Source organism: Schistocerca serialis, chromosome 9, assembly GCF_023864345.2.
Source record: "Schistocerca serialis cubense isolate TAMUIC-IGC-003099 chromosome 9, iqSchSeri2.2, whole genome shotgun sequence".
In the NCBI taxonomy this organism is placed as follows: domain Eukaryota; kingdom Metazoa; phylum Arthropoda; class Insecta; order Orthoptera; family Acrididae; genus Schistocerca; species Schistocerca serialis.
This window is the reverse complement of record NC_064646.1, coordinates 394,891,058-394,905,112: the sequence shown is the minus strand read 5'-3', so window position 1 is coordinate 394,905,112 and position 14,055 is coordinate 394,891,058. Positions and strand designations below refer to the sequence as shown.

At 42.6% G+C, this 14,055-nt stretch overlaps 2 non-coding genes across 2 annotated transcripts; both read left to right on the top strand.

Moving 5' to 3' along the window:
• Positions 1 to 5,590: 5,590 nt before the first annotated feature.
• Positions 5,591 to 5,665, top strand: Trnal-caa (transfer RNA leucine (anticodon CAA)). Its single transcript has one exon. It is a non-coding gene; the product is annotated as a tRNA-Leu (tRNA).
• A 527-nt stretch (positions 5,666 to 6,192) lies between these two features.
• Positions 6,193 to 6,267, top strand: Trnal-caa (transfer RNA leucine (anticodon CAA)). The gene has a single exon. It is a non-coding gene; the product is annotated as a tRNA-Leu (tRNA).
• Positions 6,268 to 14,055: the final 7,788 nt, after the last annotated feature.

Genomic DNA, 14,055 nt, shown 5'->3' with positions numbered 1-14,055 from the left:
GCGACTGCTACGGTCGCAGGTTCGAATCCTGCCTCGGGCATGGATGTGTGTGATGTCCTTAGGTTAGTTAGGTTTAAGTAGTTCTAAGTTCTAGGGGACTGATGACCACAGATGTTAAGTCCCATAGTGCTCAGAGCCATTTGAACCAAATACTTGTTTACGCGAAATGTGTCAGCGACAACAAATAAGCAAGATCATACAAGTTACAACTTAAAGACTGTAATTAGACAATTAACTAAAGCCATAAAGAATAGCGCAAAAATATGTCCTTTAACAGGAACCCTTGCATAAAAAGTTAAATACTTTACCGATGCTTAATTTTGATTTGGCTGCTCCAGCTTTTCATTTGACTTAGTCGACATGTTTGCATGTAATCATTTTGACTTGGTGGTCTTTCATGCACATCATCATTATTTTGGTTTCCAGCACCGTGTCAGGTCTGCTAGAAACATAAGTCTCTCCGTGATCTTCTATTTAGCTATAATTTTTTTATCTCTTCCTCCACCACACTCCGGTTCTTTGCATTCCCCTCTACATCTTCACGTGTTCCTTTCTCCCATCCGTCTCCAGGTCTTCCAGTCAGTCTCTTTTCCCGAAACTTTTTGATAAATTACCAGATGAAATAAACTGTCTGTCAGACAGCAGTAATAGTTTAAAAAACAAATTGAAATCGTACCTCCTTGACAACTCCTTCTATACCATAGATGAATTCTTGAACATGAGTAAATAAATCTGGAGAAATAGTTTAAAAAACAAATTGAAATCATACCTCCTTGACAACTGCTTCTATACCATAGATGAATTCTTGAACATGAGTAAATAAATATGCATTTTGTGCCACCTAAGGAAATGGGATAGATAATAGAAATATTTATATATAACACTATAATGTAAAAAAAAGCCTTGTTTCCTGTGCGCATTTCTTGTGCATTTGACTCGTTCCACATCACAACGGTTTTTCCGTGCTATTGATCAATGGAACACGTAACTAACTAACTAATCTCCTGTCGAACAACTTGCTACTCTTTTTCCTTCTATCGCTCTCATCTCACCATACTAGTACAATCTTGATCTTTCTATTGTATTTTGTATATGCTTCTCTTCTAGTAGGTCTCTTCCGTTTCTTCACTTCACCGCAATTCTGCTGCTCAGGAACTTCATTTCAGAGGCCTGTATTCTGCTCCTCTGCAATTCTGCTCCTCAGGAACTTCATTTCAGAGGGCTGTATTCTGCTCCTATCCCCTTCCTTACCGCCCAAGTTTCCGCAGTACAATTTTTTTTTTTAATTTATTGACATTCGCGACGCGCCAATACAGCCATGTCAACAGTAGAATGTCAATTATGACGATATGAACGTGAGTACAGCACAGCGCTCCGTCCCCGAGCGGAGAAAATCTCCGAAGCGGCCGGGAATCGATCCCGGGCCCTTTCAGTGTAGCATAGTGAGTCTTGTATGATTAAGTCACTTTTGCAAATGCGGAACTCTTTTTTTTCGAACTAGGCTTCTTGCGCTGTTGAAAAAGCCTCCTACATTCCTATATTTTTTATTTTTCCCTATATCGTTTCTCCAATCTTACACGACCACGATACCGAAGTACTTGCAGCTCTCCACTTTCGCAGTATCTCTCCTCCCGAAATTTTACAGTCATGTCTGTTCTTGTCTCGTGTTGTTCTTACCACTTCACTTTTATTTGACGAGAATTTCATCCTGTATCGCGTAACTTCTTCTAGCTATTCACGAAATTCCGTCTCACAGTTTTGTATTCGTGTTATTTTCTCATAACATTCTGACGCGCACTGGGCTATGCTATGCATGGCTCCAATAAACAGGAGTGGAGTGATGTGCACTTCCTTGCCTTGCAGACCATTGTAAATTTTGATTTGTTTCCTATGTCAACGTTAACGCACGCGAAAGAAAAGAATTCAGATATTTAAAACACACGAAATGTAAAATATAAGCCGCACGGGATTAGCCGAGTGGTCTCAGGCGCTGCAGTCATGGACTGCACGGCTTGTCCCGGCGGGGGTTCGAGTCCTCCCTCGGGCATGGGTGTGTGTGTTTGTCCTTAAGATAATTTAGGTTAAGTCGTGTGTAAGCTTAGGGACTGATGACCTTGGCAGTTAAGTCCCATAAGATTTCACAAACATTTGAACGTTTTTTTTTTTGTAAAATATAAATAGTACTGAAACACAAATTATATCAGAAAACTGGTCAGTACCGCATTTATTATATTAATATGTGAACAAGATCATCATTGTATGTACGATTTTCCTTAATTTACTGTGCTCCTTTGTCAGGTGACAAAAGTGGTGCTCGAGGCCTTCTTGTGTTCTGTTTCTTATCACATAGATCACATACTTTGCTAGCATGGGGTGACTTGCGAAAAGTTTTCTAACCCTGGTATCTGTACTGGTACATGCAATTGTATGCATAATGAAAAGTCATCAAATAAGGAAGACAGGATGATTCTCATTGTACTGGACTGGCGTCCAGAGCTCCTAAATTCGACGTAGGCAATCTCTTTATCGTACTGGGTATTTGTAACTGTAACAGTTTCGTTCATCATGTAGAAACGGCATGCGTTGACAAAGGTTCAGTGACAGATCATTCGTCATTCCCGGATATTAAGATAATAGATATCCCTGAAACTCAGTCCAATAATATATTTTCGATCAATACATTGCATGGGGGCTTAATTTAAAAAAATAATGAATAAATGCAATAACTTTAGTAGCTGTGTGTCTGGTTACGAAGTCTCGTAACCGGTTGGCCCTGAGTAGTATTAGCACGCAATCTGTCTGCATAAAATAAAAATAAAGAGTGACAAGAAATTTCCATTAACACAATTGATTAAATAAGTCCCCTGCAACTATAAAAGCTACGAAACAACAAAGCACAAGTGTAACTGTTCTGTGTGTGGTAGTGTGACTCAACGTACATGTATCTGGCTACGTTCTTCCTCAATACGACAAGATATTTTAAACACCATTTACAATGAACTAATTGAAAAACCAGAAATACTATAATTGCACATAGAAACGAGAATTACAAGTCTAATACATGGACACGAGCCAGATGCTTTGTTGACTGAACCTGTGACCAAGAGGCATTGTCATTAAAGAAATCTGTAATACTTTTTTTTTTTACCTCAATATATATTGACGAGAAATACACTGTGATCATTGCAACATCTTCCATCTATACACTACACCAACCGAACAGCATCTACTCTCTCGCCCAACAGAACAACTACTTCACTCAACATCCTCTGAATTACTACTGCCTTCGACATCCTCTGAACTACTACTGCACCAGTGAAGGCGGCGGAATAATAATCTTTGGCGCAATCTCTGGCGCTGTGACTCAGTGTAGCCACCTTTGAACATACATAAAAGTATGCAGTAAAAACTGCTGTTATGAACAGCTCGCAATGCTCCGCAAATTGTCATTAATGTGGCCACGAGTCGTTGAAAGCAAGAAACATTGTTCTTAATGCACGAAGCCTCATCAAAGAATGTAGAACATGAGTTGCGGAGACTAAGAATAAATTTCAAAATCGGTCGTTTTTCTTAAAGAATCTTTATTTGTTCATCAATATAAACTTTTCTCCCTTCAAAGTAGTCGCCCTCAGATATAATACACATGTGCCAGCGCTTTTTCCAAACTTGGAACTTCTGGAATTCACTTTTCTTTATGGTGTACAGCTTCCTCAGCGATTCTGCTTTTATCTCATCATTGGTGACAAAACGAAGTCACTTCATCGTTCTCTTCAGCCCCGGGAATAGAAACAAGTCGCAGGGTCCATGTCCGGCGAATACGATGCCTGCGGCAACATAACGGTTTTGGTTTTTGTAAAAAAAATTACGAACATGCACTGAAGTGCTCAACCAAACATCCAGAAGATGTTCGGGCTCACACGCGGTTCCTCTTCGTCGAATTGTCTTCGCTCAAACTCGTCTAAGGGTTGAACCGCACGTGCCTCATTACACGCCCTAAATTAGACACTTGTGACCCTTTGGTTAAATTGTCTGGCTGATGCCAAGTTTGCGAAAATGTATGAAACAAAGTTAATGTAACATACAATAACTGTAACAATAATATCGGGCACTTAGCATAAATGATGTAGGCCACACAGTTGCGATTTGGTTAGGATAATGTTTATTCAGAAAGAAAACTAATAGCGAAAGTGGTCGTATTTAGAATTACTATTACACTCGAGCGCATATCCATTTGACACAGATCATTCACAGTCTCATCGCGAAACCCAAGTCCAATACTCCACCTCGATATTTACAAGAAAAGTTAGAGTTCACACCCAGCGCGCGGCTGCTCACCACTCAGAGACCAAGTCCCGCGATACCACACAACGCGAAAATCTCTATATATTTAAATGAGAGCGCAATGCTCGTTAACGCACAAGTGTAAGCGGGAGCATTGTCGTAATGTAACTGCCGCGCGTGCTTATGCCAGAAATCTGGTCGTTTTCTTCGGAATGCTCCACACAAACGGTGCGGACCTTCCATACAGTATTGTCTATTGACCGTACGATCACGAGGCAGGAGCTCCTGTGCACAATCCCACTGTAATCGAAGAAAACAGTGAGAAGAACCTTCACATGTGACCGAACTTGTCGAATTTTTTTTTTCGGTCTCTCCAGGCAGGTTCCTGTGGAACGATTGGGTCTTAGTTTCGACGTTAAACCCGTATATACGTGTTTCGTCACCTGTTATAATTTTCTTTAGAAATTCTGGATCGTTGTCGGCTTCATTCAGCAATTTCTGATCAGTGTCTTAGTGACGTCGTTATTGATTGAAATTCAGCAACTTCCTCACAAAGTTTGCTGCTACACGTTTCATGCCCAAAACATCCGAAAAAATGCCGACGTCATCAGAAAACCTCTCTGATGGTGATTCGCCGATTTTCCAGAACATTTCCTTTACTTCTTCCGCACTGTCGTCAGTAATTGACGTGCTAGGGCGGCCAGGGCGGTCGTCGTCTTCAACGCCTTCTCGACACTCTTTGAAACGTTTATACCACTTGCAGAGTTTTGTCTTACTCATAGTAGATTCACCAAAAGCCACAGTCAACATTTAGAATGCGGGGCTACACTTTATTCGATTTTAGAAACAAAAAGTTAATGCAAATTCTTTGATCCATCTTTTTCGAAAGTGAAAATTCGCAGAGTGCTCGAAAACATGTATAACACTTTCAACTATCAACAATAAAGTTTGGAAGGTAGGAGACGAGGTACTGGCAGAAGTAAAGCTGCGAGTACCGGGCGTGAGTCGTGCTTCGGTAGCTCAGTTGGTAGAGCACTTGCCCGCGAAAGGCAAAGGCCCCGAGTTCGAGTCTCGGTCGGGCACACAGTTTTAATCTGCCAGGAAGTTTCATATCAGCGCACACTCCGCTGCAGAGTGAAAATCTCATTTTGGAAACATCCCCCAGGCTGTGGCTAAGCCATGTCTCCGCAATATCCTTTCTTTCAGGAGTGCTAGTCCTGCATGGTTCGCAGGTGAGCTTCTGTAAAGTTTGGAAGGTAGGAGACGAGGTACTGGCAGAAGTAAAGCTGTGAGTACCGGGCGTGAGTCGTGCTTCGGTAGCTCAGTTGGTAGAGCACTTGTCCGCAAAAGGCAAAGGCCCCGAGTTCGAGTCTCGGTCGGGCACACAGTTTTAATCTGCCAGGAAGTTTCATATCGGCGCACACTCCGCTGCAGAGTGAAAATCTCATTCTGGAAACATCCCCCAGGCTGTGGCTAAGCCATGTCTCCGCAATATCCTTTCTTTCAGGAGTGCTAGTTCTGCATGGTTCGCAGGAGAGCTTCTGTAAAGTTTGGAAGGTAGGAGACGAGGTACTGGCAGAAGTAAAGCTGTGAGTACCGGGCGTGAGTCGTGCTTCGGTAGCTCAGTTGGTAGAGCACTTGCCCGCGAAAGGCAAAGGCCCCGAGTTCGAGTCTCGGTCGGGCACACAGTTTTAATCTGCCAGGAAGTTTCATATCAGCGCACACTCCGCTGCAGAGTGAAAATCTCATTCTGGAAACATCCCCCAGGCTGTGGCTAAGCCATGTCTCCGCAATATCCTTTCTTTCAGGAGTGCTAGTTCTGCATGGTTCGCAGGAGAGCTTCTGTAAAGTTTGGAAGGTAGGAGACGAGGTACTGGCAGAAGTAAAGCTGTGAGTACCGGGCGTGAGTCGTGCTTCGGTAGCTCAGTTGGTAGAGCACTTGCCCGCAAAAGGCAAAGGCCCCGAGTTCGAGTCTCGGTCGGGCACACAGTTTTAATCTGCCAGGAAGTTGCATATCAGCGCACACTCCGCTGCAGAGTGAAAATCTCATTCTGGAAACATCCCCCAGGCTGTGGCTAAGCCATGTCTCCGCAATATCCTTTCTTTCAGGAGTGCTAGTTCTGCATGGTTCGCAGGAGAGCTTCTGTAAAGTTTGGAAGGTAGGAGACGAGGTACTGGCAGAAGTAAAGCTGTGAGTACCGGGCGTGAGTCGTGCTTCGGTAACTCAGTTGGTAGAGCACTTGCCCGCGAAAGGCAAAGGCCCCGAGTTCGAGTCTCGGTCGGGCACACAGTTTTAATCTGCCAGGAAGTTTCATATCAGCGCACACTCCGCTGCAGAGTGAAAATCTCATTCTGGAAACATCCCCCAGGCTGTGGCTAAGCCATGTCTCCGCAATATCCTTTCTTTCAGGAGTGCTAGTTCTGCATGGTTCGCAGGAGAGCTTCTGTAAAGTTTGGAAGGTAGGAGACGAGGTACTGGCAGAAGTAAAGCTGTGAGTACCGGGCGTGAGTCGTGCTTCGGTAGCTCAGTTGGTAGAGCACTTGCCCGCGAAAGGCAAAGGCCCCGAGTTCGAGTCTCGGTCGGGCACACAGTTTTAATCTGCCAGGAAGTTTAATAAAGTAAATATTCAAAACAGCTGAAAATGCAAACACACATCAGGAACATGAGTACCAACAATTTAAAAAATTGAAAATCGGATGTATAAAGCCCGAAATTTTAAAAAATCCAGTTACTTTTTGATCACATGTCGTATGTACTTAACTACTTGTGCTAAAATAAATTAAATCAATTAGTATTCGATACTAGTGGGTAGAAGTAGTCCTCATCCTCCCTGTACAATACGACGTGGAAAATTATCAGTGGACGCGTCTACATATACTTTGCAAATCACTGTGAATTGTTTGACAGGCGGCACCTCCAATTGTTCTTGCACTACTATTAATGTTTCTTTGCGTTCCGTTTATGATGTAGCGCGAGACGAATAATCCCTTAGATGCACCTGGCCACTGTAATTATTCTAATCTTGTCTTCGTGGTCCTACGGAAGCGACACGTACGGCGTTGCAGTACGTACCTATTTTCTACGGTGGATCGTTCGCAGTTGTCTACGTGCGTCTGCCAGCCAGGTAGATCTGTATTTCCATGGTGTTCTGCCGTGCGTGAAACTAATCTGTGACCAACAAAGGTCCCTACACACGTCCCTCGGGCACGCCTGAAGTTACTGCCTCATCCGTCATAGGCTCTCTATACAAAGCAACATAGTGTGTCTTCCCTACCTAAAAAATTTTAAATCCAGTGCCACAAATTTCATTTGATACTTCCACATGATGGTATTTTCATTAATAACCGGTGCTGCGGTACTGAGTCGAGCGCTTTCCGAAGTGAAGTAATACTGCATCATATTATGAAACTACGAGATGAATTTTGCATAGCTGAGTCTGAAAACTCCGTTTGGGTTGGCTTGCAGGAAGTCATTCCATTCGAGATACATCATTACGTTTGAATTTGAAATATGGCAAAGACTCTCCAACAGATGGCTGTCAAAGACACTGGACAGAAGTTTTATGGGTCAATGCTGACACCTGTGCTACCTTCCAACTAAAGGGCAAGGGGTTTTCGTTCAGGGGATCTAGGTGTATTGTGATTAACAGAGGGCTAACTTGGACGCCAGTTCTATACAGAAACTGATAGGAATTCCGTCGGAACCTGGAGCAATTTTAGCGATTTCAGCTGTGGTTCAGCTCCCCTGACACTATTATAAACATCCCTTATCTTTGCTGTGGTTCGAGATTTAAGGATTTTCCTGTCTAAAGAAAGATTTGAAAACAGAGTTCAGTATTACTGCTTTTGCTTTGTTACCCTCAATAACATTTTCTGTATCATCCATAAGTACGTGACACTAAGTTTGGTGCCACTGTCGGGCTTTAAATGTGTACTTTAAATTGTATGGCAGGAGCTGCTTGTACAGCCCGAAAATACTTGCTAATTCAAACAGATGCCCTGCTACTAGGTCCCTGTTAGCTTCTGTCTACAAGTAGCGCAATCTTCCCTGCTTACAGCGAAAGGAACTTTCCGTTTCACTTTGTAGACTGAGGCAGCACTGGTATGCGACGGTGAAAATCGATTTGGAAGTAGTAGTTTCGTGTGAAGCGGGCGAACACCAGCCCCATTACGGCGAACCTTGCCACAAAGCAGCGGCGTATAGGTGTCTTATCTGAAACAGGCACCTAACACGCCTTTTCGAACCGCTGTTTCTCACGAACTGGCCCGTTTTCGTCCCAAGGGGACATCTCCAGAGGCTTTGTATTGACACCGACAAAATTTCGTCACCTCGAGTCCCGACTTTCACGACTCGTAACGCGAGCACTGACTTCCTTCCCTGCGTGAGCAAAAACTGCTGTACAGAGACGATGAGCAGAAGAAATGCTACACTTATGTATGTGATTATGAAGTTATTTACACACGATGACGCATTTCTAGCCACAAAACTAGTCTTCAGGCTGTAGGTGCAAAATGTGACGTCACAATTCTTGAAGATGTTCAACCAAGTTTGCCTTGATTATTTGTGCCACCAGCGTCGAATCTTCCCATTTGCTTCATCTTGGTACACAAAAAATATACGAAAGAAGTAGGTGTTTATATCTTGATACATGAATGAAATATTACGTACGGTGCATTGTGGAGGGTGCAAGATACCACTGCTTGGTCCTCTCTCTCCGGATTCACTCGCGAATGGACCCCTGGACGAAAAATATTGTCCTCGTGCTCGCGCAGACGCTTTCACCACTCTTATCTTGTTCTTATAGTCCTTCTGCAGTTACATCTGCATACACACCTCACAAGTGACTGCACAGTATGTAGCGAACGCTACTTTGTACCAGTAGAACCGATTTTATGTTCTATTACATTCGTGTGTTGAGCGGACGATAAAGAGCAGTTTCTGTTCCTCGTTTTTTTTCTTTTTCTGAGTCAAATTTCTTCTGATTTGATGCGACCTTCCACTGTTTTCTCTCTTTGCCAATCTTTACACCTCAGTCTAGTATTACATCCAGCGTCCTTAAATATCTCTACATCTCCATCTATAATTTCTGCCCTTATTGCCTATCACCTCATCCCAATTTCTAGTTAGTGTTTACCATATATTCCTCTGTCTGCCGATTCTACAGAGAGCCTCGGTACTTACATTATCGGTCCACTCAATTTCCGATATTTCCAGCACGTCTGAATCGCTTCAATTTTTACTGTCTTCCTGCAACCCATTATTCAGTTGTATGCGTATCGTACTCTTGGAGTACATTCCATAAATTTCTTTTTCAAGCTAAGGCCTATGTCTGACACCAGTAGTTTCCTTTTAGCTAGGAACGCCCTCATCGCTTATGCTAGTCTGCTTCTTACACTCTCCTTGCTTCGTCCGTCTTGCGTCATTTTGCTTCCAATGCAGCGGAATTCCTTTATTTCGTCTACTACATTTTTCCAGTATCTGATATTAATATTGTCGGTAATCTCATTTCTGCTGCTTCTGAATACTTTCGTATTCCTTTGGTTTACTTCTTTCATTCGCCCTGTGTACCAGGTACTACTCGACTGTGTAAAGTTAACAACTTGTCAACTTTGGTAAGACCAACGGAAAAATGCTCCTTTCGGAGCATAAAAAATGCGAATATATTCCTGTTTATGTAAAAGACCCTGACTGAGAAGTGGGGTACCAGCTGCCGCATTCTACCTTCCTCAGCACCTTTAAAAGTTTTTCCAAAAAATATTGGTGTGTGAACATTTTCGCTCTTTTCTTAACATACAACTCACCTCAAACTCCCAAAAGCTCCCCTAACTGTAGCTCACTCACACCCACTAGCCCACTTCTGTATGTCACTCGTACCAATCCAATCCCAGTTGACCTTTCACACTCACTCATTCAGCCCAACTTATTGTTATTATCTCTTTGTGTTTCTCAGTCATTGTCTCCTGTGTCTCGTTGCCACTGACGTAGTCTCTGTTCCTCAGTATCACTGGCTCTTAGCCACTTCCACTTTCTGTTTCTCTTTATTCCTGTCCCATCTTACCCCCCCCCCCCCCCCCTGCTCTTTCTCTCAGACTGCCATTGTCTCATCCGCTCTTTCTATAACACAACCAGTGTCTACTATCTTCCAGTATTCATTACTTTTCCGTCTCTCTGCCACTGTCCAATGTCGTCTTCTCTATCAGATTAAAAAACTCGGATATGTTCGCATGCTAAATGTTTTGGGAAATTTTTTAAAGGTGCTGAGAGGGTAGAATGAAGCAGCTGGTGCCCCACATTTAAGTTAGAATCTTTTAAATAAACAAGAACATTCACATTTTTGTGTGCTCCGAATGGAGCATTTTTCTGCCAGTTCCCCTTTTTTCCCTGCTGCAGCAGGGCATTGAAACTCATATAGAAGGAATGTATTGGTCAGTAAAGTTTAGATAGTTTACTTGTGTGAAACTGAAATACCGCAAAACTAATTTTACACCTCAGACCGTATTTTACTTGCAAAACATTTCTGCATGTGCTTCAGTACCACAACATGGCGTTCCCAGATGATAACGGAGACACTTTATAGCATATTTCTCCTTGCTACGTCAGTTTATAAATTGCGTTTTCGCCTCCCACCGGATTTTACGTGTGTGGTTTACCTGCACAAGTAGGATAACTTTGAAACTCTGTATCTTGTTAACAGATGAAGATATTAAGAAAATTTTCACCGTTGTTCGAGCCTGGGATAACAGGAATATATCGTAGAAATTTTAGACATTTCTGTGCACAGACGTCTTGGAATCCTCGACTGGATTTTGGTCTGCTGGGGCTGCAAAAATACAGTAAAAAATCCCTTTTTGTGGAGTTTCCCAAGGAATCACCCATGAACTAATGGCGCCTCCGTAAGTCCGATCAAGCCCACCGTAGACCACATCAAATACAAAAAGCGCGGACCGATTTGTTCCGTTTGCCTGTGCATGAGGACGTATGTGATATACTACTGAGACGATGCTTCTGTCGGGTATAAAAATGGCCCCTAGCCCATGGATTATACAAAACACTTGACCCTACCTTTTTATTAGCAGTGGCACCCGAGGTATGGGAACGGAAAAATCCCGTTCTTATGCGCAGCACTTTGGAACATAATTAGGTGCGCATTCAGTCGCATGCATAGCTATAAATTTATCAAGAAATTCACAGCAAAAGCTACAGGTGTAAAAAGACTGTCCAAACTGAGCCATCCATGCACTTTCTTTGACCTGTTGCATCTCTGATTTGGATTTCTAATTCCGGTGACGAGCTGCGATCGCGACATCCGTTGCAAGTCAACAGCTGCAGCTATTACGCGCCACGCTAGGGTAACAGCGTTGTACAGCCTTACACAACAGAGTGCTTTTGGTCTGCTACTGCGTCGTTTCCGCACCGTAACAACAGGGCGCGCTTTCACGTATAGGACGGAGGTCGTTGGTAAATTTCCTCTGGCTACGCCACAGAGCCAATCGTGTGTGTGTGGGGAGGGGGGGGGGGGGGGGAAAGAGTAGGAAGGCGCGATCGCTTACAGGAGCGCTTGTGGAGTTCCCAAATGAAACAGAAACACCGAGTACAGGAGGAGATATCATATTCTATGGCTAATAAAAGAAAAGCAGGTAACAATACAACGCCAGTTTTTCAATTTCTTTCCCGCTATTACGAGGTTAACTCGTTGATAACTCTTTTCATAATGTCACCTTAGAGAACGAAGGAAAGACAGACTTGAGCAATGCGTCCCATCGACGTCGAGATGTTTAGAGGCGGGACAGTAGGTCAGATTGGAGTCAGGGGATCTGCAGTAAACCTGAATCTGTGTACTCGGACGCTCATTTGAACCTTGTTTTCCTTGAACACGCTTCCACGGCGACACCTCAGTCGAGATGAAACATCGTGTACACCCTAAAAACATCTATCCTTTGTTCTGTATGTTTTCATTCAAGCGTTTTTGTTTACGTGCTAATTGAGAACCAGCCAGCCAATCACTAAAATGGATGTAGTAGTCTGCATAAAAACCACACGCATGCACGTTGCTGTACTACACAACTGTCGCCAACACCATACGTAGATTCGATTTCATGCAGTTTAATTTCACCTCCTGTGCGTTACATGGTACAAACAAGATGTATCTCTGGTTGATACAGCTTTACAAGATAGTCTGAAGGACACGAACTAGGTTTCTCAAAAAAGTGTAAAAAAAAATTCTACCTACAAGGTGTGAACAGTTTCCTTAACAGCAGAAACTACCATCTCTCTTGACAAAATACTTTATTGTTTTCTTATTTAAGGTTTCCTTCTGCTATTTTCCCACAGCTGAAGTCTACAGGCACTTAATTTGTTGCCCGCATCTCGTGGCCGTGCGGTAGCGTTCTCGCTTCCCACGCCCGGGTTCCCGGGTTCGATTCCCGGCGGGGTCAGGGATTTTTCTCTGCCTCGTGATGGCTGGGTGTTGTGTGCTGTCCTTAGGTTAGTTAGGTTTAAGTAGTTCTAAGTTCTAGGGGACTGATGACCATAGATGTTAAGTCCCATAGTGCTCAGAGCCATTTTTGAACTTAATTTGTTAAGCGTTAACCCGTCGCTCTCTGCGGCAACGAAGTACATATAGAGCAGACTTCGATTTTTTGTTGTTCTCCAGACGTCAGCTTTTCAGACAAGTGCAGTGGTTTCTCTTTCGTACCACACACTCATAAACTCTACCAAATTTTTAATTAAGCTTATCACTGGTGATTAATGAGACTTGAAAACTAGACTACAGATTAATCGACTTTCTTTTTAATGATGCCTGGCAGTGGCTGTTACTGCGATTCATAACTTTGTGAATATCTTCGGAATTTTTTTAACCTGTGCGATATGTAGGACAACGGCGTTTCTCGTGAGAGGAGTGTATATTTTCCATAGACGAGCAGGTGCCTGTAATCAACATATATTCTTTTTCTTGCTCCTTACGCATGTCATCATGATGGTTTGCTTGCGTGATATAGGGGCATTATTTGTTTCACTGTTAGCCGTCTTGCTCATGAGACGTAGTTTTGATTTATTATTTTTATTGTTATTGCATTAAGATTCCCTGTTGCATGTCGTTTAACACGTAAGTGACATTACATTACAGCCTATTATTGTACATATTACAATCACAAAGTTATTTATAGCAAAATAAAATGTTAAACATAGCATAAAGAGCACAATAAAATGACATGAAATGAAATGGGTATAAAGACAAGAAACTAAACCTTTATTTGTATACTATTTTATCTATATCCTGCACACTTCAAGGTTTCACAGCTGTCTCTGAGAAACGTCTAGTCTTGCTAGTCCCTTCTTGTGACTTCTAACCTAAGTAACTACAGTACTCTGCTCGGCACACACTATTTGATGTGTGTTCTGGTAGCACTCGAGTCTTCGGAAGTCCGTGCGAGTTGCCGCTACTTTGTTCGTAATTCTGGCAGTAAATTCTACACAGTACTTATGTTAGGTTGGTGCATAAGTTCTTATCCATAGAATGTCATTTCTTATTTGATTGGGAATACTGAGATACCCCACATGTCCAAGAAACTAAACTTTTCAGGAGAGACAGAAAAAAAACACTCCAGGTCTTAAAATTATACCGAAATTTCATTTTTCTTCTCATTTTTCGTTAAAGTAGTGATGAATGCCAATGCTCTGTAGGCAATCTTAATATCTTTTTTTGATGTTATATTACAATTTAATTAGAGAACATGTGGATTTTCTCACTATTTTCTGATAAATAAACATTA